At 33.5% G+C, this 27,002-nt stretch overlaps 1 pseudogene; it reads right to left on the bottom strand.

Annotated features, from left to right (window-relative positions):
• Window positions 1-9,015: 9,015 nt before the first annotated feature.
• The window catches only part of LOC105718818 (aldo-keto reductase family 1 member B1-like), a 97,112-nt pseudogene continuing 79,125 nt past the window's right edge, over window positions 9,016-27,002 (bottom strand).

Raw genomic sequence — 27,002 nt, 5'->3', positions numbered from 1 at the left:
AAAGCCATTCAACAAGGCTCCATGAAGTTTCAAACGTTTCCACATTTTTCTGTCTTCTTCTGAGCCCTTCAAACTGTTTCAATTGCTGCCTCTTACCTAATTCCAAAGTCACTTACACATTTTCGGATATCTTTATAGCAACACCCCACTTTACTGGTACCAATTTACTGTCTGTTTACAAAATGCTGATAAAGACATGCCTGAGACTGTGAAGAAACAGAGGTTTAATTGGACTTACAGTTCCACATAACTGGGGAGGCCTCACAATCATGGCAGGAGATGAAAGGTACTTCTTACATAGCAGCAGCAAGAGAAAATAAAAAAGAAGCAAAAGCTGAAACCCCTGATAAACTAATCAGATCTTGTGAGACTAATTCACTCTCACAAGAATAGCACAGGAAAGACCAACCACATGATTCAATCACCTCCCCTAGGTCCCTGTCTCAAAGCATGGGAATTTAATTCAAGTTGAGATTTGGATGGGGACACAGCCAAACCATATAATCTTCCTAAAGTTTACAGACTAGCCAACAAAGCACAGTGCTGAGAGATTCCTTTGATCCACAAGTTCTCCTTTGAATAAAAAGAAGACGAACATTTGCATCCAATTTGGCTGTGGATTTTGGAACCAGAACACTTTGGCCATGGACCATGGCACCAAAGTCCAGTTAATAAACTCTGGGCCAAGATCAGCTTAACCGTAGACACTAGCAACAGGCATATGTGACTGTAGACCTCAGCACCAAATCCACATGCAGATCCCAGCACCAGATCCGCTCAACAGCAAACCCTAGCAGCAGACACATTAGACTGCAGGCCCAGGAGCCAATGCTACCCATCCACAAATGGGTGGTACTAGACTCAAGCATCCATGAACCCTAGCACAAGGCCTACATGCACACAGGTTATGGCATAAGTCCTGATTGTTCTCAATTCCAGCATCAGGCCCACCTGTCCACCCAGCCTAGACCCCAGATTACTCACCAGGGCTACACAGAATTTCTGGACAGACTGACTAGTGAGGGGTTTTCCCGACCAAATCTAGTCTATGAAAACTGAAAGAGGTGACTGTTTTTTAAAATGTGTACACATGAATACAAAAATAGAAAGGTCATAAAAAATCAGACACCACCAAATAACAATATAAAGTACTACTAACCAACCCTGAGAAACAAAGATACATGAATTGTCTGACAATGACTGCAAACTAATAAACTTAAAAAAGTTTAGTGAGCTACAGAAGAACACACATAACTAAACAACATCTGAAGGACAATACATAAACAAAATGAGAAATTCAATAATGAGGTCCAAACTATTAAAAAGAAAACACAGAAATTGTGGAGCTGAACAATACAAAAAAATGTGATGAAAAATTCTACAGAGAACTACTATACCAGACTGAATCCTGAAGAAGGAGGAATCAATGAGCTTGAAGACAGGTCTTTGAAATTATCCAGTCAAATAATGAAAAGAAAAAATAATTTTTAAAAATATAGTGGGCTATGAGACTTCTGGGATACCATTAAGTGAACCAAATAAACATTATGAGAGGCACAGAAGGATCTTAAAAAAAGAGAGAAAGATAAAGTTGACTTGTAGAAATAATTGCTGAATATGTCCCGAATCTGGGGAGGAAAATATATTTCCAGATTCATGAAGCCTCAAAGGACTCAAATAGATTGAACTTAAAAAGGTTTATAGCAAGACACATTATAATTAAATTGTCAAATGTCAAATACAAATAAGGAATTTAGCAGCAGGTGAAAAGTGACTCTTACATTCTAGGGAATAGCTGTACTACCATCAGCAGATTTCTCAGCATAAATATTGCAGGACAGGAGAGAATGGGATAACAGATACAAAGCCCTGAAAAAAAAAAAAAACTGCTAAATACGATTATTCAAAAAAACTGTCCTTTAAAAATAAATGAGATGCAAACTTCCCCCAAACAACCAAAAACTGAAGGAATTTATCACCACTAGACCTGCCTTATAAGAGTGCTAAAAGGAGTTCTTTATGTTGAAATAAAAGGATGTTAAACAGTAACATAAAAGCATATAAAAGCATAAATCTCAATGGCAAAGTAAACATATAGATACAGAATAATGTAGTACTGCAGTGGTGTTGTGTAAGTCACTTTTAAATTTAGTGTAAAATTTAAAAGACAAAAATACAAGAAATACTTATGTTCAGAAATTAGTTAATGGATGCAGTACAAAAATAAGTAAATTCTGACATCAATAACACAGAGTGTGTGGAGAGAGGAAAAATATAGACTAAGTTAAGTGTTAATCAGCTCAAAATAGACCTTTATAGCTACAAGAAATTTTATGTAAGCCTTATATTAACCAAAATGAAAAAAACAAAACAAAACTGAAAGCAGATACCAATAAAAGAAAAATAATCAAAATATATTACCACAAATGTTATCAAATCAAAAGAGGGGATAGCAAGAGAGGAGAAGAACTAAGAAACTATAAAACAGACAGAAAATTATTTAAAAATGACAATAATAAGTCCTTATTTATCAATAATTAAATGTAAATGGATTAAACTCACAAATCAAATATATAGAGTGCCCAAACAGATTGTTTAAAATGTCCAATTACTTTTCCTTGCCTGGAAGATACTTTAGATTTAAAAACATACATAGGCTAAAAGAGAAAAGATACAAAAATGTATTCCATGAGAATCGTAACCAAAAAAGACAGAAATTCATTTGTTTATATCAGATAAAACAGATCTCACTCCATTTGAGGTCTATTTTACCTGATATAAGCAAGTGACACAGAGTGTTAAATAATGATTAAAAAATCAATTTGAAAGGCAGCTATAATAATTATATATATCCAACATTAGTGTACTTAAATATGTAAAGAAAGATCTGAGTGGGGAAATAGCCATATGGTGATAGTAGGAGACTTCATTATTGCATTAACTACAATGAACACATCATCCAGACAGAAAATCAATATGGAAATAGTGACCTGGAAAAATATTATAAATAAAATGGGCCTAAGAAACATATACAGAACAGTGTACTCAAAAGTAGCAGAATATATATTATTCTTAAATGCATATAGAACATTCCGACTAATAGATCATATAAGTTACAAAACGAGCTTGATAAATATAAGAATAATTAAAACAACCTGACATTTATTTTCCAACCACAATGAAATGAAACTAGAAATCGATAACAAAAGAAAAATATAAATGTTTATAAACATGGAAATAAAAAAAGATGCCTTTGAACAACCAATAGGTCAAAGAGGAAATCAAAAGAAAAATTAGAAAACATCTTGAAATGAGTGAAAATAAACGTACCACAAACTTGATAAAAATTAGCAAATAAAGTACTAAGAGGAATAGTTATACTAATAAATGCCTACATTAAAAACAGAAACAACAGAAATAAAAAACCTGGTATTACACTTGCAGAAATTAGAAAAAGAAGCACAATCTGGTCCAAAAACTAGGAGAAAGAAAGGATATAAAGATTAGAGCAACAGTAAACAAAATGAATAAATCTAAAAATAGGAGAAAAAATAAATGAAACTAAGAGTTTCTTTCTTAGAAAACAAAATTGGCCAATACTTAGCTAAACTAAAAAAAGAGAAGACAAAAATAAAATAATAAATGGAAGAGATATATTACAAACAGGACATAAACAACAGATTATAAACAATATTACAAATAGATCATAAACAAACACACAAACAGATCATAAGGGATATTGTGAAAAAGTACACAGCAAAATATTGAACAACTGAGAAAAAAATGAATAAATTTCTAGAGACATACAGCATTCCAAGACTCATTTGGAAAGGCTAAACAGACAAATACAAAATTGGGAAATTTAATCCTTGATTAAAAAGTTCTAAACAAAGAAGAACGTAGGGCCAGATAATTTCATGGGTGAATTCTACCAGACATTTAGAGAAGAATTAGTACCAGTCCTTCTTAAACTTTTCCAAAAATCGAAGAGGGACTCTTTCTAATCTGCTTTAATGAGACTAGAATCCTCCCATTATTAAGCCAGACAAAGAACTACAACAAAATGAATCTATAGTCAAATATCCCTGAAGAACATTGATGCCAAAATCTTCGACAAACTACTAGCAACCAAATTCAACAGGATGTTAATGCAATCACACACCATAATAAAGTGGGATGTAAGGATGATTCAACATATGCAAATCAATCAATGAGATACATCATATGAGCAGAATAAAAGATGAAAATCACATGATCATTTACATAGATGCAAAAAAAGCATTTAACAAAATTCTACACACTTTTATGATAAAATCTTTCAACAAAATAGGTATAACTTACTTGTAATGCTTCTGCTAACATAATACTTAATGGTTAAAAAAAAATGAAAGTGTTTTCTTTAAGATCAGGAACAAGGCAAAGATGCCCACTTGCCATTTCTATTCAACATGATATTAGAAATTCTATCCAGAGAATCAAGCAAGAGAAAGAAGTAAAAGTCATTCAAAGAGAAAAGGAAGACAGAAAATTATCTATGTTTGCAGATTGCATGATCTTATAGATCACGTAGAAAACTCCAAAGACTTCACAAAATGAATGCAGACGTGTTTCAGAATGCAAACTCAGTATACAAAAAGGCAATTGCATTTCTATACACTAACAATAAATTATCTAAAAAGGAAATTAAAGAAACATTTACAATACCCATTTATAATACCATCAAAACAATAAAAATCTTAAAAATAAACTAAACTGAGGAGGTGATAAATCTGTATCCTGAAAACTATTAAACATTGACCAATTGGAGTAGAAAGAAATAGATGAAAAAACATGTTGTGTTCATGGATTGGAAGAATTAATATTGATGTTTTTTGCTTTTTTGATAATGATCAATCTCACAAATATGAGATGATAACTCATTGTGATTTTGATTTGCATATCATTGATTGTTAATTATTTTGAATACCTTTTCATATATCTGCTGGTCATTTGTATATATTCTTTAAACAAATGTCTATTTAGTTTCTTTGCCCATATTTAAATTGGGTTACTTGAATTTTGCTATCAAGTTGTAGGCTATTTTGGATATTAATTCTTTATCAGATATTTGGTTTGCAAATATTTTATCTGTGCATCATTGGTGGGAATGTAAACTGGTGCAGCCATTATAGAAAAGAGTATGGAGATTCCTCAAAAAAATAAAAATATAACTACTATATGAAACAGCAATATCAATGCTTGGTACATATGCAAAGGAAATGAAATCATGATCTCAGAGAGACATATGCACACCCACGTTTACTGCAGCATTATTCAGAATAGCTAAGATACAGAAATAAACCAAAAGTTTAGGAAAAAGGAAATCCTGATATTTGCAACAACATGAATAAACCTGGTAGACAGCATACTAAATGAAATAAGCCAGACACAGCAAGATAGATAATGTATTATCTAACTTATATATGGAATATAAAATAGTCAAACATGCAGACGCTGAGAATGGAATCGTTGTAGTCTGGGCTTGAGGGAGGGAGAAATGTCAAAATGTGGAAATATTGATGCAGGGATACAAAATTTCAGTTATATAAGATGAATAATGGCTGGATAATTAATGGACAACAATGTGAATATGGTTAAACGTTTGTATTATACATTTTTAAACTTTGTTAAGAAAATAAATTTTATATTACATATTGTTATCACAAAAAATAATATAGAGGATAAGAGAAAATTTTTGGAGATGAAAAATTTTCTGGCATAAATTTTGGTGATAGTTCCATGAATATATTCTTATTTCCCAACTCATCAAGTTGTATTCATTAAATATGTACAAATTGTTAAAAAAAGAAAACTTGTTTGCTTTTTAAAGATAAACAGGAATATGAGAAATGGATATTATTTTACAAAATAATATCAAAGATCTTTGTTTTTCTATATGATGTTATACAATATGATAAAACAAATAGATAAACCTCACCTACAGTCTCTAAATGTTACAACATTTTTAGGTGTGTAAAATAGGATGTTTAGAATTGCAAAAACTCTTGAGAAAATATTACAAGAAAACAGGTTTGGAATTTGTAGCTGGATTCTTTTTTTTTTTTTTTTGCATTTTAGGTTTTGGTGTACATGTGAAGAACATGAAAGATTGTTGCATAGGTACACACGTGGCAGTGTGATTTGCTGCCTTCCTCTCCTTCACCTATATCTGGCATTTCTAATAGAAAGATCACTCAGAAAAGGGGGTGAGAAATTGGGCCAACAATTAGTCAGGAGTCTATTCCTTGCAAGATAAATGACCTACAAGAAAATTCTAATGGGATTGTGGCCACTAAGTTAATAATTAATCTGCATTGGAAAAAAATGAAAGAAGCAAAATACTTCTGGGATTTGAGATCTAGAATTGCTGATTATTATTTGAGAAACAAAAATCTAAATATGGTTATAAGAATTCATGAACTTTACAAAATTCTGTGAAATTAGATATCCTAACAAGCATGAATTTTAAAGCTTGAGTCAATTATCCTTTATAATGCATTCGATATTTTATTTACACATTGAAACAGTTTTGAGATCTTGTGTTCTTATCATAAAAATAATAATTATAACAATAATAATAAAGACGGCAGCAGGAACCTTCCAAAAGCGATAGATATGTTTATGGCATTGATTATGGTGAAGGTTTGTTGGGTGTATAATTATCTTCAAACTAATCAAGTTGTATATATTAAATATATAAAGCCTTTACATACCTCAATAAAGTATTGAAATGAGTATTTCAAACAAACAAACACATCTCACTATTTAATTCAACAGTTGTGTATTTATTGTCTAATATGTTCAAAACATTCTGCTTGGCACAGCAATTGATAAGATGTCATGATCTCTATTCTCACAAGGTTTACAACCTATGGGGAGAAAGAGACTTGAATCAGTTGTAAAATGAAACATAAATAAAATTTTAAGTTACATAAAGATGACAATGGTGCTAAAATTGTAAAAATATTCTAGGGACTCAAGACATTTCTGATAAGGTGATCATAAGACTGTAATTTTTCATTATTCTGCTCTCCAGTGGTTCTTTCATTCCCATTTGCAAAAAAAAAAAAAAAAAAAAAAAAGTGAACTTTCTAACCTTTTAACTGATAATTAATCAGAAGATAATGTCAGCATACCTACTAACATCTATACATATATCTTTGCCTTCCCATTACTAGAGATGAACAATGAGAGGACTTCCAAAAGTTCATGGAAAAGATGTATTATGAAAAATCAATGCAAGTATTCCAATTTTTTTACACCAAGATAAACTTATAGGAAGTTATTATAACATGTCTGAACAGGGTCTAGATTGAGACATTAAGAAAGGTAAGATACCAATTTGAATAGACCCCCTATCAGAGCAATATGAATTCTGCTAAAATTGAAGCAAGAGCAAACATCAAATTTATGACAAATCTTACGTGGAAAAATGGTGAAATCAATGATGCCTCATAAAAAAGGTTCAGGGAACAATACCTTAACAAAATCATTAGTTTACAAATGAAAAGCTTATTTTAATAAGGGACAAAAAATGCAGAGGTTATGAATATTAACATAACATTATCTCTTGCCTGGATTATGCCTCTATCTAGCTAATTGGACTCCATAATTACAGTCCTGGCCCCTCACATCTTTTCTTCAATTATATGATCAAAACAACAATGTTAATGATCTTTTAAAAATTAAAAACAGATCATATCAGCCTTCCATTCTAAACGTTTGAATGATTTGCCATCTCACTCAGAGTAAGATCTAAGCATTACAATAGATTAGAAGGCCCTTTATGATCTACCTTCCTCACTCCCCATAATTTTCCCTGTGACCTCATCTGTTCTGCTCCTACCTTTAAATTACACCTATCTCCCATCTCATTCTTTCCTACTCCTTGAGGATGCTAAACATGCTCCTGAGCTTTTGCCCCTTTTGATCACAGATACTCATTCCTCAAAATACTTTCATGACTTAGCTGCTAACCTTTAAATATGTGCTCCAAAGTCACCTTCTAAGTTAAGTCTTTTCTATCTGTTCTATTTAAAATTATAACAACCTTCGCTCTCAAACTTTACCTTCTAAATGTGTCTCAAAAATATTTACCACCTTCTAGCATGCAAAAATTCACGTATTTTATTACAAAAGTAATGTAAACACTTTGTGGACAGCAGTTTTATTCTGTTTGGGTAACTGTTGTTTCGTTGGCACCAAGAATATTGGCTTTTATATTAATATTTACTGAATTCTCTTCGTGGATATACTTCTGATTGCTTTGAGGAAACAATTATAATTTGTGTACATGTAATAGAACATGAGTTTACCCATTAGATTTTGTAGCATGCCTGCTTTAATAGGGGAACATAAACTAAGAGTATGCTTAGACAGCACATAACATTTGTGTGAGCCGAGAAAAACTGCACTAAGCTTTATAGATAACAGATTATTTTTGATTGAATCCATTTATACATCCTCAAAACATAATTAATCTGTGTTGGAAACAAATGAAAGAAACTTATGTAAAAGACATCCTAATAACATTGCATTCTGGTACATATATATATATATATATATATATATATATTTTTTTTTTTTTTTTTTTTTTTTTCTCCCCCCATAAAAGCACTTTTTATTTGAGGCAAAGAGAACTCTTGCTGAAAGGATTACAGTTCCAAGCAGTCAAAACTCAGCTATTAGTGGCACCATTTTGACCTGGTAAATTTTGCTTCTCTTTGGTCAGAAAAGGGTATTCGGGTTTTACTTTCCCCAGCAGGGCAAAAAGAAGGGCAAAGCAAACTGGAAGAGACTTCTACTCTACTGACAGGCCTCGTCAGATCCAACATCAAGCTAGATATGCCCTCGCTGGCCACTCTATAGGTTGCTGTCCCACTGCTGAGTGACACAGGCTATCCTACATTTGCAAGGAAAAAATGAAGCAGGAAACACAGGTATAGGTCACTTAGGGACGAGCAGGCATCCACAGCTTCAAAACATTTCATGGAAGGGGGATAATCCTTGTGGGAGGCACAGCTCACCAAGGCACAGACCCTCCGGTTCCTGTTGTAGCTGAGTAAGGGGATCATATCCCGGATGCTCAGTTCAAAGTCAAAGATCTTAAAGTTCTCAGCAATGCATTCTGATGTCACAGACTTGGGGATCACCACCAAGTTTCACTGCCTGGGGAACAGGATCAGGACCTGAGCTGTAGTTCTATTGTGCTTGGCTGCGATCGCCTTGATCCTGGGATCTTCCAGAAGGGAAGGGTCCTCGGGCTTGGCCCAGGGCCTGTCGGGAGAGCCGAGGGGGCTGTAGCCGGTCTCTACGATGCCTTTGTATGGACAGTACTGGATTAACTTCTCCTGAGTGAGGTAAGTGTGACACTCAATCTGGTTAACTGCGGGCTTATACTTCAAGCCAGGTTCATTTAATATCCTCTCCACTTGGAGATGGTTGAAGTTGGAGATGCCAATAGCTTTCACCAGCCCTTCATCCACCAGCTCTTCCTTGGCTGCCCACGTGTCCAGAATGTTGGTGTCACTGAGAACCATGTTGCCTGCCTCATTCAACGGGAAAAATTTCTTCCCAGGCTTAAAGCCGGTCGGCCAGTGAATAAGGTAGAGGTCCAGGTAGTCCAGCTTCGGGTCTCTGAGCGTCTTCAGGCAGGATCCTTTCACCAGGCCCTTCTCATGGTATGTGCACCACAGCTTACTGACGATGAAGAGCTCCTAACGCGTCATCACCTGCTCCCTGAGCTTCTCTTGAATGGCTACACCCACCTCATTCTCAAGGGTACATATGGGCATAGTCGATGTGGCGGTACCCAACGTCGATAGCCACCTTCACAGCCTCAGTCACCTGGCCTGGAAGTGACTTCCAGGTGCCCAGCCCTAGGATGGGCATCTTGGTTCCATTGTTGAGCACGAGGTGGCTGGCCACGGCTGCTGCGCTCCCCAGACCCCCGCCCAGAAACGTCGGTATATTTATATTTGCTCATCTTTAAACATGTACCATGTAGCATGTTACTATCTATTTTATGAGGAATTTTAAACTTTACAAAGTAATAAAGAAAGAAGTTTAGTGGATATCATACCTAAAATTAATTGCAGGTTACTATACCTGCCCATTAAAATTACATTTTTGGCATGAAAAATATTCATAAGCAGGTTTCCAATTTTTATGTGCAACATCATGCTTTTTGTAAATATATGTAAATTTTCTCTATGCATACATCTTTATTTTATATTATTTAAACAATGAACAAACATTATAATTGACATACCTTCTAATTTCCCCACATCACACAAGAAAGTATATAATGAGTAATGAGACAGTAATGAGTAATGAGACAGTAGACCTAAATGCTTACAGGCAACATTTGCAAAACTACTGGTTGGGAAGGATTCAATATTACACTACAAAATATTTTTATTTTATTTATTTATTTATTTATTATTTATTTATTTATTTGAGATGGAGTCTTGCTCTATGGCCCAAGCTGGAGTGCAGTGGCATGATCTTGGCTCATTGCAACCTTCGCCTCCCAGGTTCAAGCAATTCTCTTGCCTCAGCTTCCCGAGTAGCTGAGATTACAGGCGCATGCCACCGTGCCTGGCTAATTTTTTGTATTTTTAGTAGAGACAGGGTTTCACCATGTTAGTCATGGTCTTGATCATCTAACCTCATGATCCACCCCCCTCAGCCTCTCAAAATGCTTGGATTACAGGCCTGAGCCACTCACGACCAGCCAAATATTTTTAATTTTAATTTTTAATTCTTTTAACTCATATTTTAGGTTCACAGGAACATGTGTAGGTTTGTTATATTGGTAAATTGTGTGTCATAGGGATTGGATGTCCAGATTATTTCATCACTCAGCTAGTAAGCACAGTACATAATACTCCTTGCTCCCAACTTCCACTCTGAAGTAAACCCCAGCGTCTGTTGTTCCCTGCTTTCTGTCCTTGTGTTCTGAATGTTTAGCTATTTTTGGTTTTCTGTTCCCGTGTTAGTTCACTTAGGATAATGAGCTGCAGCTCCATTCATGTTGCTGCAATGGACATGATCTCATTCTTTCTAAGACTGCATAGTATTCCATGGTACATATGTACTACATTATCTTTATCCAGTCTACAACTGATGGGAATTTAGATTGAGTCCATGTCTTTGCTGAGGTGAATAGTTCTGTGATGAACATACATGTGCATGTGTCTTTATGGCAGTATAATTTATATTCCTTTGAGTATACACCCAGTAATGGGGTTTCTGGATCAAATGGTAATTCTATTTTACATTCTTTGAAAAATCAGCAGTCTGCTTTCTACAATGATTGAACTAATTTACATTCCCTCTAACAGTATATAAACTTTCTCCTTTCTCCACAACCTTGCCCCAGTAGCTGTTATTTTTTGACTTTTTAATAATAGCCATTCTGCCTGGTGTGAAGTGGCATCTCACTGTGGTTTTGATCTGCATTTCTGTAATGATTTGTGATATAAAACATGTTTTCATATGCTTGTTGACTGCATGTATGTCTTTTGAAAAGTTGTATGTTCATGCCCTTTGCCGACTTTTTAATGGGATTGTCTTCTGCTTCTTAATTGGTTCCTTATAGAGTCTGGATATTAGAATTTTGTCAAATGCTTAGTTTGCGAATATTTTCTACCATTCTGTAAGTTGTCCATTTACTCTGTTGATGGTTGCTTTTGTTGTAGAGAAACACTGCAGCTTAATTAGATCTCATATGTCAATATTTACTTTTACTGCAATTGCTTTTGGCAACTTCTTCATGAAATATTTGCCAGGGACTATGGCCAGAATGGTGTTTCCTAGGTTATATTCCAGAACTTTTATAGTTTTGGGTTTTACATTTAAGTCTTTAGCTACTCCAGCTTGAGGTTTTTTTTTTTTTTTTTTTTTTTTTCTTTTTGTATATAGTGTTAAAAAGGCATCCAGTTTCAGTCTTCTCCTTGTGGTTAGCCAGGTTTCCCAGAACCACTTATTGAATAAGAAGTCTTCTCCTCATTGCTTGTCTTTCATGACTTTGACAAAGATCAAATGGTAGTAGATGTGTGGCATTATTATCTGGGTTCTCTATCCTGTCCCATTGGTCTATATATCTGTTTGTGTACCAGTATCATGCTGTTTAGGTTACTGTAATCTTTTAGTATAGTTTTAAGTTGGGAATGCTCCAGCTCTGTTCCTTTTGCTAAGTATGGCCTTGGATATTAAAGATCTTTTCTTATTTCCATATGAATTTAGAACAATTCATATGAATTTTAGAAAGTTTTTTTGTCTAATGATGTGAAAAATGGGCATTGGTAGTTTAGTAGGTATAACATTGAATCTATAAATTGCTTTGGTCTGTATAGCCATTTAAAAATTTTTTTATTTTAGGTTCGGAGGTATATGTCTAGGTTTGTTATATAGGCAAACTCATGTCATGGGGTTTGTTGTACAGATTATTTCATCATGCAGGAATTAAGTGCAGTATCCAGTAATTATCTTTTCTGCTCCTCTCCCTCCTCCCACCCTCCAACCTCAAGAAGATCCCAATGTCTGTTGTTTCCTTTTTTGTGTTCATAAGTTCTCATAATTTACCTCCCACTTATAATCAAGAGCATGCCATATTTGGTTTTGTATTCCTGCATCAGTTAGCTTAGAATAGTAGCCTTCAGCTCGATCTATTTGCTCACAAAATACATGTTCTCATTAACTTTTATGGCTGCATAGTATCCCAAGGTGTATATGGACCATATTTCCTTATCCAATCTGTCATTGATAGACATTCAAGTTGATTCCATGTCTTTTCTACTATGAATAGTGCTTCAGTGAACATTCACATGCAAGTGTCTTTATGATAGAAAGATTTTTATTCCTCTGTGTATATGCCAGGTAATGGATTGCTGAGTTGAATTATAGTTCTGCATTTAGCTCTTTGAGGAATTGCCATACTGCTTTCCAGAATGGTTAATCTAATTTACACTCCCACCAGCAGTGTATAAGTGCTCTTTTTTGTCAGTAACCTCACCATCATCTGTTATTTTTTTGACATTTTAGTAATAGCCATTCTGACTGCTGTGAGATGGTATCTCCTTGTGGTTTTGATTTGCTTTTCTCCAATGATCAGTGATACTGAGCCTTTTGTTGATATGCTTCTCAGCCACATGCATGTCTTCTTTTGAAAAGTGTTCATGTCCTTTGCCCATTTTTTTTAATGGGTTGCTTTTCTCTTGTACATTTAAGTTCCTTATAGATGTTGGATATTAGACCTTTTACAGATGCATAGTTTGTATAAATTTCCTTCCATTCTATAGGTTGTCTGTTCACTCTGCTGATAGCTTCTTTTGCTGTGAAAAAGCTGATAAGTTTAATTATATCTCACTTGTCAACTCTTACTTTTGCTGTGATTGTTTTTAGTGTCTTTGTCATGAAATTTTTGCCCGTTTCTATAACCCGGATGATATTGCCTAGGTTGTCCTCCAGAAATTTTATAGTTTTGCTTTTTACATTTAAGTCTTTAATCCTTCTTGAGTTGATTTTTGTATATGGTATAAGCAAAGGGTGTAGCTTCAGTCTTCTACATGTGGCTAGCCAGTTATCCACACCATTTATTGAATAGCAAGTCTTTTCCCCATTGCTTCTTTTTGTCAGCATTGTAGAAGATCATTTGGTGGTAGGTTTGCAACCATATTTCTGGGCTTTCTATTTTGTTCCATTGGTCTATGTGCCTGTTTTTGTACCAGTACCATGCTGTTTTGGTTACTGTAGCCCTGCAGTATAGTTTGGAGTTGGGTAATGTGATGCCTCCAGCTTTTTTCTTTTTGCTTAGGATTGTAAATTTGAGCTCTTTTTTTGTTCCATATGAATTTTTAAATAGTTTTGTGTTTTGTTTTTTGGGTTTTTTCAGTACTGTGAAGTATGTCATTGGTAGTTTGATAGGAATAGCATCCAATCTGTAAAATTACTTTGAGGATTATGGCCATTTTAATGATATTGACTCTTCTTATCCATGAGCATGAATTTTTTTTTCTATTTGTTTGTATCTTCTCTGATTTCTTTAAACAGTATTTTATAATTTTCATTGTAGTGATCTTTCACCTCCCTGGTTAGCTCTATTCTTAGGTATTATATTCTTTTTGTGATAATTGTGAATGAGATGACCTTTCTGATTTGGCTCTCAGCTTGACTATTGTTAGTGTATAGGAAGTTAATGTTATTTGTACATTTGTCTACTGTGACCAGCCTGTGAATAGCAATAACAAAAATGGCCCACCTAGTGCCCAGATCTTATTTTCTAAATCCATTCTATACTATAAATTCCAGAAGTATAAAAATGTCAAAAGACACTGAAACTAGCTTGAAGTAGTTCCAGGTGACACTTTTAATTATCAGATTAAAACTGGAAAATTTGATAATTAAAAAATGATAGATATGAATTACAGTTCATTAAATGAAACAGAAATTCATGAATCCGTAGCTATGTAATAAAATAAAATAAGATATAAATGAAAAAAACTCTAAACCATAATACCAATAAATACATATAGAAGAAAAAGTGAAATTTTAAAATCCATGATCTGCCTGTCTTGGCCTCCCAAAGTGCTAGGATTATAGGCATGAGCCACTGTACCTGGCCAGGTTCAGGTTTTTTAAATCTGTGGTACAGATTGTACTTTATTGTGTAGCATTCACCTAAACCAAATTTGTTAACCATCAAAGTAATAATGAATTCAGGCAAGAGGCTTCAGTAGATAATAAAACACATGGTAAGTGTTTGAGGAGGAACAAGATATTTACAACGTATCATTCCGTGAAACACTTACTAACTTAAATGAGAAAAGCAGTAATTTTTAATAAAGAAATCTGGCAGATATCACTTTATATAAAGTGATAAAATGTAATTTAACCAGTGATGGGATAAATTGAATAGGACACATGAAGAATACATGACTACTTGTATGATATTCTTACCAAAAATTCATAAATTGAGTTTACGCATGAAAAAAAGATATTAGGTCACTTAAATAAATAGACATTTTATAAAATAAAAGACCTGTAATCTTCAAACATATCAAGATTACAAAAGTCAAAGAATAACTTTAAAAACCTTGCCCAAGAAACAAACCAAACAGACATGACAAACAGATATTTTCAGCAGACAATTTTCCATGAGTCTTTTACATTTTTGTACATCCCATTCACACAGGTACTGACAGAATTTGTTCTCCAATGTCTTTTCAAGGATGGTTGTATAATGAAAGGCTTGGGAGAAATGGTCTTTTTCTTTAAAGCAGATACTAGCTTTTTTTGTTTGTTTATGTGTTTTTGTTGTTTTACTATCTAGATAACTAGTAAGAGAGATAATGTCTCCATCCAGGGCAAAGGTTAGATAGGATAACTTTCAGTCCATCACATAAACATAGATGTCTCCTAGGTTCAGTTTTGGGTTTGTTGTTGTTGTTGTTTGTTTTATATTTTTAGGGACGAAGTCTTGCTCTGTTGCCCAAGCTGGAGTGCAGTGGTGCAAACTCAGCTCACCGCAACCTCCATCTCCCAGGTTCAAGCAATTCTCCTGCCTCAGCCTCCCAAGTAGCTGGGACTACAGGTACGCACCACCATGCTTGGCTAATTTTTGTACTTTTAGTAAAGCCTGGGTTTCACTCTATTGACCAGGCTGGTCTCGAACTCCTGACCTTGTGGTCCTCCCACCTCTGCCTCCCAAAGTGCTGCGATTACAGGCATGAGCCACCGCACCTGGAAAGGTTCAGGTTTTTTTTTTAATCTGTGGTACAGATTGTGCCTTGTTTGTGTAGTATTCACCTAAGCCACACTGTGGCACCTCCATGGAAACTGAGGAGTAAAGAATTTGAAACAAACATGGGATATGTTAATTTGTAAGCTTACAAATCAGCTAAAATCTGAATAAGTCTTGAAAGAGATAATTGGCAACAACTGAATATGTCTGAGATGTAGATGGTAATAATGTGTCTACAATAATTTTCTGATTTTGATAGTTACTGTGATTGTGTTGTAGAAAGTCCTTTTGTATAGGAAATATAAATTAAACTATATGATGATGATAGGCACCACATAAATAAGATATATAAAAATGTTGGGAAAAAATAATGTTAATAGTATTTTACCTGTAATTTTTTCATGTTTGAAATTATTTCAAAATTAAATATATATATTGAAAATGAAAATAACAGATAAAATGGATGAAAAAAGGACACATATATTGACAGTCAAATGAGATCCAATATAGTTTTCTTTCAATCAAGAAAAAGCAATAGCAAGAGTGCCGAACAACTACAAAAGCTACACATAAAATAACTTTCATGAAAGAGAAACAAATATATTGAAATTGCACACTGTAAGCTTTAAAACACAGTGAAAAAGCACATTGTATACCTAAGAATATTGAAGAAAACTTACCAATACCAAGAAAAGTCCTAGTAAATATATTGAATTAAAAAATCATAACAATTATTTGGGTTTTTGGAAAAACACAGAGACTTATAAGAGGAAAACATTGTGACTATCATCACAAATTTTATTCTGACTTTTATAGTAATCATTTTCCTGTATTTTTATATTTTAACAAAAATGTTTGTCATGTCAGAACAAAATGGTAAAAGCATTCAAGATATTCAAGAAAAGAAAATATGAGGTAAGAAATAGACATATTTGTAAGTGTAAAAGTCACTGACAGACTACTATCAACATAAATATAGAAGAATTCAGGTGTTATTGCTCTTATCAAACCTTCCTGAAAAATATGCTTAAGAACAAATTTCAGAAAGTTAAAATGACCCAGAAACGCTGACATAAGAACAAGTGGTGGACATTAAACATACATTTGCCAGCAAATTTATACTAAAGGGAGGTTAAAAGTGTATAGTGTATAGTAAGTGTATATTTAGACAATGAAGTAGATAAACTATTTTTTAAGGTGTAGAGAATATAAAAAGCATATGCCAAAAATATTATAAATATTTTAACCATATTGCTCATCATAGCATTAGTATTGTTCAACTGAGACGTTGTGTGCTAAATGTGGGATAAAGCAAATAAGTAGTTTCAGGATATTGAATTATTCTTGTGTTAGTGAGAACCAGGTTTTCTGCATAGAAAAAAATAAAATAAAGACTACACACACTAATATATACATACATATATATATATACACACACATACATATATATATATGTGTCTCTCTTTCTGTCTCTCTCTCTCTCCTCTCTCTCTCTCTCCTCTCTCTCACTCTCTCTCTCTCTCTCTCACTCTCTTTTCTTTCTCTTTCTCACACACATCCTAACCTTGTCCTTAACAAAGAACTGAAATCTTGGGAGGCCGAGATGAGCTTTCAAGGTCAGGAGTTCAAGATCAGACTGGCCAACATAGTGAAACCCCGTCTCTACTAAAAATACAAAAATTAACCAGGTATGGTGGTTCACACCTGCAATCTCAGCTACTACGGAGGCTGAGGCACAAGGCAGGATAATCGCTTGAACCCAGGAGGTGGAGATTGCATTGAGCCAAGATCACACCACTGCACTCGAGCCTGGGTGACAGAGTGAGACTCCATTTCAAAAAAAAAAACAAAAACAAAAAAAAACTGAAATCAGTGAAGCCTATTAGTAATGATAGCAATGAGCATCCACACAATTCAGATTATAGCCTTGAAACACCACTGCCTACTACAGATATTAGGACTTCTTGCAAAAATGGCTGTTTCCAAGTTGTGATAGGAAATACCCAAGATGGGCTAAAACTTTTTATCATCCTAGGAATTAAAGAAGTGACTAAAACACTAGGGTTATGCCTTATAACAATTTGCTATGTTATACATATGCTTTGTGTGGGTGTGTTATTTTCTGTTACTCTGTCATCTATCACAGCTTAAAGTTAAAAATAATTCAAACTGATTATAGAAAAATTGGGTCATAGGAAGAAATAAAAGATAAAAACTAAATTGTTTTATTAATTAGGTGTGAATTAAGAACTATAAATAATAATACATAAGATTTTTTTATAATATCAAAATTTTAGCATAATAGTTTTGTGACATTTCTTAACAGCTACTTGAGTTAACTTATATATGAACATAAAAATCAATTAAAATTAGTTTAAGAATCATAAATTAAAAGCGGTAATTGGAAGTAGTAAGTTTTAAAGTAAGCAAGTAACATGATGACACAAAAACTCACACAAAGTCTAAATAGATAAACTAATGATTTAAGAAAAAGTAAAAATAAATTATAATTAATTTGTTAATCTAAATGAATAATGCTAGTCATCAGTAAGTGCCAGAAAAATATCACAATATTATGTGGGAAATAAATGAATTGGAAAAAATAGTGCAATTTAGTAAGCACATTAATAAAGTACTATAATTAATCAAAGAAAAATAAAGTCAGCAAAATGGTCAATAATTAAGAATCGTAGGTTAAAAATGGTAGTTAATTATAGGAAAATTGATCAAAGGCAAACTGACAGTGTAGGTAAACCATTGATGCAAATGCAGAATTTTAAACTTTTCTGAAGCTGCTGTCATTCAAAACTGTGTACTATACTACGGTGGCAATTAAACAAAGGTGTTTCTGACCTTTGTTTGGCCTTCTAATATACTTGCTGTTGAGTAACTAATCAGTTTTGATTAAGTTTAGAGAAAAGAGAAGAGAAGTCGTAACACATAGAAATACCTTATTGTGTATTTTTTTTTTTTCTATGAATCTGGGTATATTTGAAAGGAGAGGCTTTTCTTAACTGATAGCTTTAATGAAGCAACCATAAACAAAATAATATTTTATTTATTATTATTTCGATAGTTATTGAGAAATTTGTGGTGTTTTATTATATGGATACGTTGTTTAGGTGTTATTTCTGAAATTTGGTGCATCCATCACCAAAGCTGTGTACACTGCACCCTCTGTGCAGTCTTTTATTCCTCACCTGCCTTCCACTATTCCCCCAATGTCTCCAGAGTCCATTATTTGTTTCTTATGCCTTTGCATTCTCATAAATTATCTCCAACCCTAGAAGAATCAAGCTGGATTTTTATCTCTCACCTTAAACAAAAATCAACTCAAGATGAATCAAAGACTTAAATCTAAAGCCTGAAACCATACAAATTCTAGAAGATAACATCAGAAAAACCCTTCTAGACATTGGCTTAGACAGATCATTACCAAGAAGCCAAAAGCAAATGAAACAAAAATAAAGATAAATGGATGGGACTTAAACTAAAAAACTTCTGTACAGCAAAAGAAATAGCAGAGTAAACAGACAACCCACAGAGTGGAAGAAAATATTCACAAACTATGCATCCAACAACGAACTAATATCCAGAATCTACAAGGAACTCAAACAAATAAGCAAGAAAAAGAACAACAAGAAATAATCCCGTCACAGGAACTCAAACAAATCAGCAAGAAAAAAAAATGACAACAATTTTATTAAAGAGTGTGCAGGCCGGGTGCGGTGGCTCAAGCCTGTAATCCCAGCGCTTTGGGAGGCCGAGGCGGGTGGATCACGAGGTCAAGAGATCGAGACCATCCTGGTCAACATTGTGAAACCCCGTCTCTATTAATACAAAAAAATTAGCTGGGCACGGTGGCGCGTGCCTGTAATCCCAGCTACTCAGGAGGCTGAGGCAGGAGAATTGCCTGAACCCAGGAGGCGGAGGTTGCGGTGAGCCGAGATCGCACCGTTGCACTCCAGCCTGGGTAACAAGAGTGAAACTCCGTCTCAAAAAAAAAAAAAAAAAAAAAAAAAAAAAAAGTGTGCAAAGGACATGAATAGACAATTTTGAAAAGAAGACATACATGTGTCCAAAAAACATATGAAAAAATGCTTAACATCTCTTATTATCAAGGAACTAAAAATAAAACCACAATGCAATACCACTTTACTCCTCTAAGAATGGCCATAGTTTAAAAATCAAAAAATAATAGATGTTAGCATGGATGTGGTGAAAAGGGAATATTTTCACACTGTTGGTGGAAACGTAAAACAGTACAATCACTATGGAAAACAGAATGAAGATTTCTTAAAGAACTAAAAGTGGAACTACCATTTGATCCAGCAATCCCACTCCTGAGTATCTACCCAAAGGAAAATAAGTCATTATATGAAAAAGACACTTGCACATGCATGTTTATAGCAGCACAATTTGCAATGCAAAAATATGAAACCAACCTAAATGCCCATGAGTCAATGAGCAAATAAAGAAAATGTGGTGTGTATATATATATATATCATTTATATGTACCATATATATATATATATAATTTGTTAATCAAAATGAGTAATGCTAGTCATCAGTAAGTGCCAGAAACATATCACAATATTATATGGGAAACAAATGAATTGGAATAAATAGTCGATTTAGTAAGCACAGTAATAAATGACTATAATTCATTAAAGAAAAATAAAGTCTGCAAAATATTCAATAATTAAGAATCATAGTTAAAATGATAGTTAATTATAGGAAAATTGATTAAAAGGCAAATTGACAGTGTAGGTAAAATCATTGATACAAATGCAGAATTTTGAACTTTTCTAGATCCAGTGTCATTCAAAGCTCTGTACTATACAATGGTGGAAATTAAACAAAGGTGCATATATATATACACACACACATACACACATATGTGTATATATATGTTTATGCATATATCATATACATATACATACACACACACACACCATGGAATACCACTAAGCTATTAAAAGAAATGAAATGATAGCATTTGCAACAATCTGGATTAGAGTTGGATATCATTATTCTATGTGAAGTAACTCAGGAATGAAAAACCAAACATTGTAAATAATTTTTTAGACAAAGGTCTTGATATGAATCATTCTACATGTGTATGTAGACATATGAATGTGTAAAAGAGGAGAAATAAATGTGATTTACTAAAAGAAAGTCACTGGCTAAAAAGAGGAAAGAGTTATGACAAACAAACTCAGTATAAATAGACTATAAGTATATGAAAGGTCCTAATAGTATATAAACATCATATAAATATATATAGTGTACTGAAAGTATTATTTCTAATAATGTATAAGATGTAATAAGACTTTGTCAGGGTTAGTTCAATCAGTTAAAATATTAACATATTAACAAGGACACCCCAAAAATGCCAACCATCTCAATTAATTGAATCACATAAATGTACACTCAGAAGGATATTTCAATCATGTTGAACATCTACTTTTAAATACAATAAAAGCAAAGAGGGCAAAAAAAAAAAGAAATATAGTATGTTATATAGTCCTTTGTTATCGTAATTATACGATAATTAAATGAGAATCAGTGAAATTATCTGTATACAATCTCTGTTCTTTCTTTATTCATCTGACTTTGACACTTCAGCATATCAGTGGTAGTGTAGTTTGGATATTTATCCCCTCTGAATTTCATGTTGAATTTGATCATCAGTGTTGGAGATGGGTCTGGTGAAAGGTGTTAAGGTCAGGGGCAGATCCCTCATGAATGGCTTGGCACCATTCTTGAGAGATTGAGTGGGACCTCACTCTCAGTTCTTATGAGAACTGATGTTAAACAGAACCTGGTACTTCCCTCCCCTCTCTCTTGATTCTCTCTTGCCATGTGACCTGCATATGCTGGCTTCCCCTCCCCTTCAGCCATGAGTGAAAGCTCCCTGAGGCCCTCACCAGAAGCTTATGTTGTTGCCATGCTTCTGGTACAGCCTGCAGAACCTTGAGCCTCTCTTCCTTATAAATTGCCCATCCTTAGGTATTCCTTTATAGCAAAGTTAATCAAACACAAGTGATTTTACTTGTTAAAAGATGATTAAACTACCTTAGCTCACTGAAGTCAAGAGACTAAAACAGTGGCAGCAGAATCTGTTTCTGTAAAACACAGTATAAGATGATTACATGTTATCTGAGTCCTTACTTAAAATCATTCTCATTAAAATTAAAAACTCTCTATGTGATATTAAATCTTTCAATTTTTATAACCTAATTTTGGACCCATAAAATATTAAATTATATTTAAATATCCCATGTTAAATACTTAGAATGACTGTAAGAAAGAATAATACTAATTTAATATTATTACACTATATTTTATCTTTATACTTTAATATTATACTGTTGATAGCATAGATTCTATAATACTTTAGGATTTACAATTTTTCTTAATTACCTCAAAATCCTTGTAAAAATGGGACTGATTTCTTTATTTTATATCTAAAGAAACTGAACATTATGGAACTGAAATAGTTTACCAAGTAAGGTCAGATTCATTTCCTCCATATTTTTTATTTCTTTTTTTTCTCAATTCACTTGAGAATACTTCCTGTAAGATGTTTTTCATTTTGATAATATAAGTTTATGGAAAATGAAATTTATTAAATATTTATATTTTCTTTTTTCTCGTAACTATTGTGGAATGAAATTGTTTTTTAAATTTACAAATAATTATATTATAAATTACTATTTTGTTCTTTCACTCAGTGAAAGGGGCATTAAAGTCCAATCTGAATATGAATGGGAGATTGTTGATCTTGATCCTCAATGGAAGAATTCTGTGGCTGAAGTGAATCATGTCAGGGTGAATTAGTGATTGGTTGCAGATGGTTAAGTGATATCACACTTCTATTACTTCTGTAATTGCCCATGATTCATATTCTCTCCATCAGACATTAATAAATTGGTGAGAACCAAGTAAAACATATTTCAAACTCGTTATTCTGCTTCCTCTTATTTCCCAGAGTTTGACTTCCTTTAATACATAAAGGGGAGAACTAGTCCAAGAATGGCATATTCAAAGAGAGGCTGTTGGGGAAACTCAAAGTCAGAGTATTTGTAATCTTGTGGGTTTACTTTTTTATAATATTTAAAATGAACAAAAATCAGAATTTTTCGAAAAATATTCATAGAATAAAGTGCCACATCATTATAAAAATACCATAAAAAATAAAAATCTTTTGACTTAGGGATTAAAAAATTAGAAGTAATTAAAAACCAATGGAATTTCAAATGTCTTAGAAAATAGAATTACATGGTTTCAGATCAAAATAGAATTGCATACGATCAGATGAATAATTGTATGGTTTCAGTATTTGAAAATTAAGCGGCTACATTTTTTTTTGCCAAGACAAAATAGTTGTGATTATCTAAAGATGAAATGAGGGAACTTTCTTAGTTTGTTTTCTTATTTCAAAGTAAAATGTTTGAACAAGGTGATCTCTAACAATCTTCCAGTTTTACTATTGCACAGTGTTATCTTTTAGATATTGACACCTTACTGCATTTATAAGAACTCCTCCTGAGTAGTTCTTTATGGTGTGTTTAACATGAGCTAACCTACCCCCACGTATCTGCTTACAACCCTATATTATGTATGATTTTCACTCTTTACATTCATCTGTGATCAATATTCTTAAAGACAAAATGAATTCAAACAACCCAACACCTTCCCTGATGCCTGCCCCAAACTCATTATCCATGCCTCTCTTAGGGAAACATATCATTTCACTATGATTTATTATGCTTCTTTAGGCATTCATTTATTTTCTTTCTAGACAATAGACACTGTTTATAGAACTTTGATTTGGTAATGGGAATTATCTTCTGCATTAAAAGCCTTTGAGGTATTAAAATGTAATTTCCTGCAACTGATCTAGAACTACCGGACAACTTGCAGTTACCTTCTCTACAATAAGCTAAAGTATATTCTTATAGACACTTAATGTTACAGAGCCCCCGGTATAAGGTCTTTTCTTTACGCTTATCTTTTCCAATTCCTCCCTTGTATCAATTATGCCCAATACACAGCTTCAGCCTTACAAACTTTCTGATCTAATCTTGAATATGTTTTTAGATTATCAGTATCCTCTGACTGATAGGGTAGATTTCTGTCAACCTTGTTGTTACACATTTTGCTCCCTGGGGGCTATTTTCTGAGTGTTTTCACTGTCTCTTTAGGCCTTTATTAGAATCTTTTTTTTTTCAAAATAGACCACCAAAGGAAGCATAATTTTTTACCTATTTGATTAATGCTATGGTCTAGGGTACATTATTGCATGTTTTATCCAACAAGCTGCACCATTTTAGATTTTAAAGATAGCCTGAATTAAGCCCAAATGAGTCACTTCCTTTTGTTTATTCAAATTGGAACTCATTTTTATCCAATGCATAGGTAAGCCCTGTGTCTATGATTCTTTGGAGGCCTGGTATTTATCAAGGGTGTGGAATTTTGCCTCTTTCTGTATATACCAAGACTCTATGAATAGAAAGTCTGGGGTGTGTGTGCGTGTGTGTGTGTGTGCGCGTGCACGTGCATGCATGCGCTAAGAGAGACAAGTTCTATCCTCACTGTAAAGGGGCATTTGAGGCAACATTACCCGTCCTCAAAACCATTTGTTCTTTCTTTCTCCACCTCTTTCCCCATATGCCTAGACAGTGTGAAACAGATGCTCATTAATTCTTAAAATTCCTTCAAAATATACAATATACACTCTCAGATTAGTGAGATTAAGACACATGGTAGTTATATCGTTTCCAATGTTCCCAGAATTAATCAATAGATCAACAGCATTGCATGCAAGGAAGACAGTCAATCCTGAAGAATTTTAACCAAAGCTTGAATAGGAAACATTCCTTCTCACGTTGTCATTGGTTTTCATAATCTAAGCAAACAAATGATATTGTTGCACAATGTCAGTAGCCTACATTCTATTCCTTGTTTTGCTTTTAACAGACTGTGAAAAGACCAACAGCTGTTACTGAGCTAAGAAGAACTAAAAGATTCACAGTAGGTGGTACCACCTGTGCTTTTCTTGTTCCACCCTTTAAAATCTGTCACTTTATTTTGGAGCTGGATGGAGAAAATAGCAGTGACTCAGTGTCAGGGGGGATGAGTAGTCAACTGTGGCTCAGTTCTGATGTGAAGGACTTTACAAATCATAGCAATGTGTGTTGAATCTCTTCTCTTGCTTTTGCTTTATATGTTTGAAATATTTAGAAAAGAACATAAATAAAAGCAAATGAATTCAGTTGACTTAACTTTAAAAATGAACAAAAAGATTTACAACTCAGATTTAATGCAAGATTCTGTATGTATGCAATTAATGATATCTTCCATATTGTGCTTAGTTTCGGTTTCTTTACCTTAAGGACTAGAAAAATACATTTGCCAAATAAATATCTACTTGATCCTGGTAGGTGTGGAATTTCAAATTTAGGCAACTATTTGATGAAACATGACTTAAATTTCCAAGTAAAGTATTAAAAGAGATTACAGAAAATAGAGAATTATAACATCTGGCAACAAAAGTAGTTTTGAAATGTGATAGCTTGAGTTACCTACCATTTATATATGAAATTTTCCCTAAATACTAAGTTTTAAAATGTTATACATAGAACGATTTAAGTCACATACCAAAAAGTAAACCTTTTAAAATAAGCAAATATATAGAGTGCCTCAATTAAGGACTACCTACTTAATCATGAGGTAGTATTTCTGAACCTTGCCATCCTAAAATAATTAATATTATAGAAATCCAAGTGGAATTTCTTTGTCCAATGAAGAAATCTTCCAGGTGATAATCTCCTCTCATTGTTTTTATTGTTTTTCACACCTCCCACAGTTAATATAGAAATTTGCTCAAGAGTAGACATGAAAGGGACCTGAGCTCCAAGGATCTAGAAAAACTCATATTTTTCAATGATCTTCCTTTATTAATGAAGATTGCAAGTTTTCAAAAGCTCACAATATCAAGACAAAAAAGGAACTTTGAGACAAAGGACTCAAGGCAGTATGATAGGACCCTTGTGTCTGCTGGTACCAAAATGCATAAAGGAGATCTATTCATTTCTCTGCACATTATGCTCATACCTTGATCCGATATTGTTTATTTTCTACAGAAAATTTTCCTGAATAAACTGGCAGTATGGCATGTTGCAACTCCATCTAATTTTAACAACCTTTTGGCTTCTGAAGCAAAGAAAGAAAAGAAATACTCTAGGACAAAAACATATAGTATGTGTTATCAAGTATAGCTTGATAGTAGTTTCCTTCAGATGAATTAGTCTAATAATTTAGTCAAGAAATAATCATGGCTTTTAATTGTCAGTTTGGGAACATATTTGAACCTCCCTGAACACGTTAAATCTGAGTTTCCTATATAACATTAATAATAGGTTTTATTTGTAATCATACAATCATCAGATATTAATTTAGAGAATGACACAAATATAATCAGTCTAAATTCTTATTGTTTTTGTTCTATTCATCTCAAATTTCCCTATTAGTTGTTCCTTGGCACCTTGTTTATGCTATTAATAAATTAATAAATATTGATAAATAATATTTATATAGGCAGTTCTTCATTACTTTGAGCATATTTTTATTGATGGAGTATTTACTAAAATGTATTTTGCTTTCCAATCCAGTGCCATGCATTTTTCTCCATATGTTGGCAACAGTAGTATCCTACACGTTGAAATCTTATACAATGATTACTACATTAGATGTTGGTAGTGCTGCAATGAATATGTCTAGATAGCTATAAAATCTCTTTCTCTTATCAGTGATTATCATGTCCAGGCCATAGTCACTGATGTTGGTGGCACAGTACTTAGATTCAGAGTGCGAATTTTAGGGGATTTTGTGACGAGTGACTGTCACCCTGACAGCTAAGACCCATCACTTGGAATAGGGAACATCTCCCCCAAGGCTGCATAGTCAGGGTCATTCATCAGAAGCCACCACTTATCAAGAATTGCCCAATGTAAAGAATAGATTTCCCAAGTGAATTTCTTTTCCACAAAGAATGTCAGGTTTTCTTGTACTTCTCCACAATTACTTCTGCTGACTTAAAGAACATACAGGAAGTAGACTGATATAGAGAGTATTTGCCATCAGATAGCTCACCTCTGCAAAATGAAAAGGGAGCTGATACCAAGATGCAGACTCATGAAAGATACTCCAG

Source organism: Aotus nancymaae, unplaced genomic scaffold (assembly GCF_030222135.1).
Source record: "Aotus nancymaae isolate 86718 unplaced genomic scaffold, 86718_ANA_hifiasm-v0.15.2.pri h1tg000022l_1, whole genome shotgun sequence".
In the NCBI taxonomy this organism is placed as follows: domain Eukaryota; kingdom Metazoa; phylum Chordata; class Mammalia; order Primates; family Aotidae; genus Aotus; species Aotus nancymaae.
Note: the sequence above shows the minus strand (reverse complement) of the source record. Positions and strands in the feature narration are given on the sequence as shown.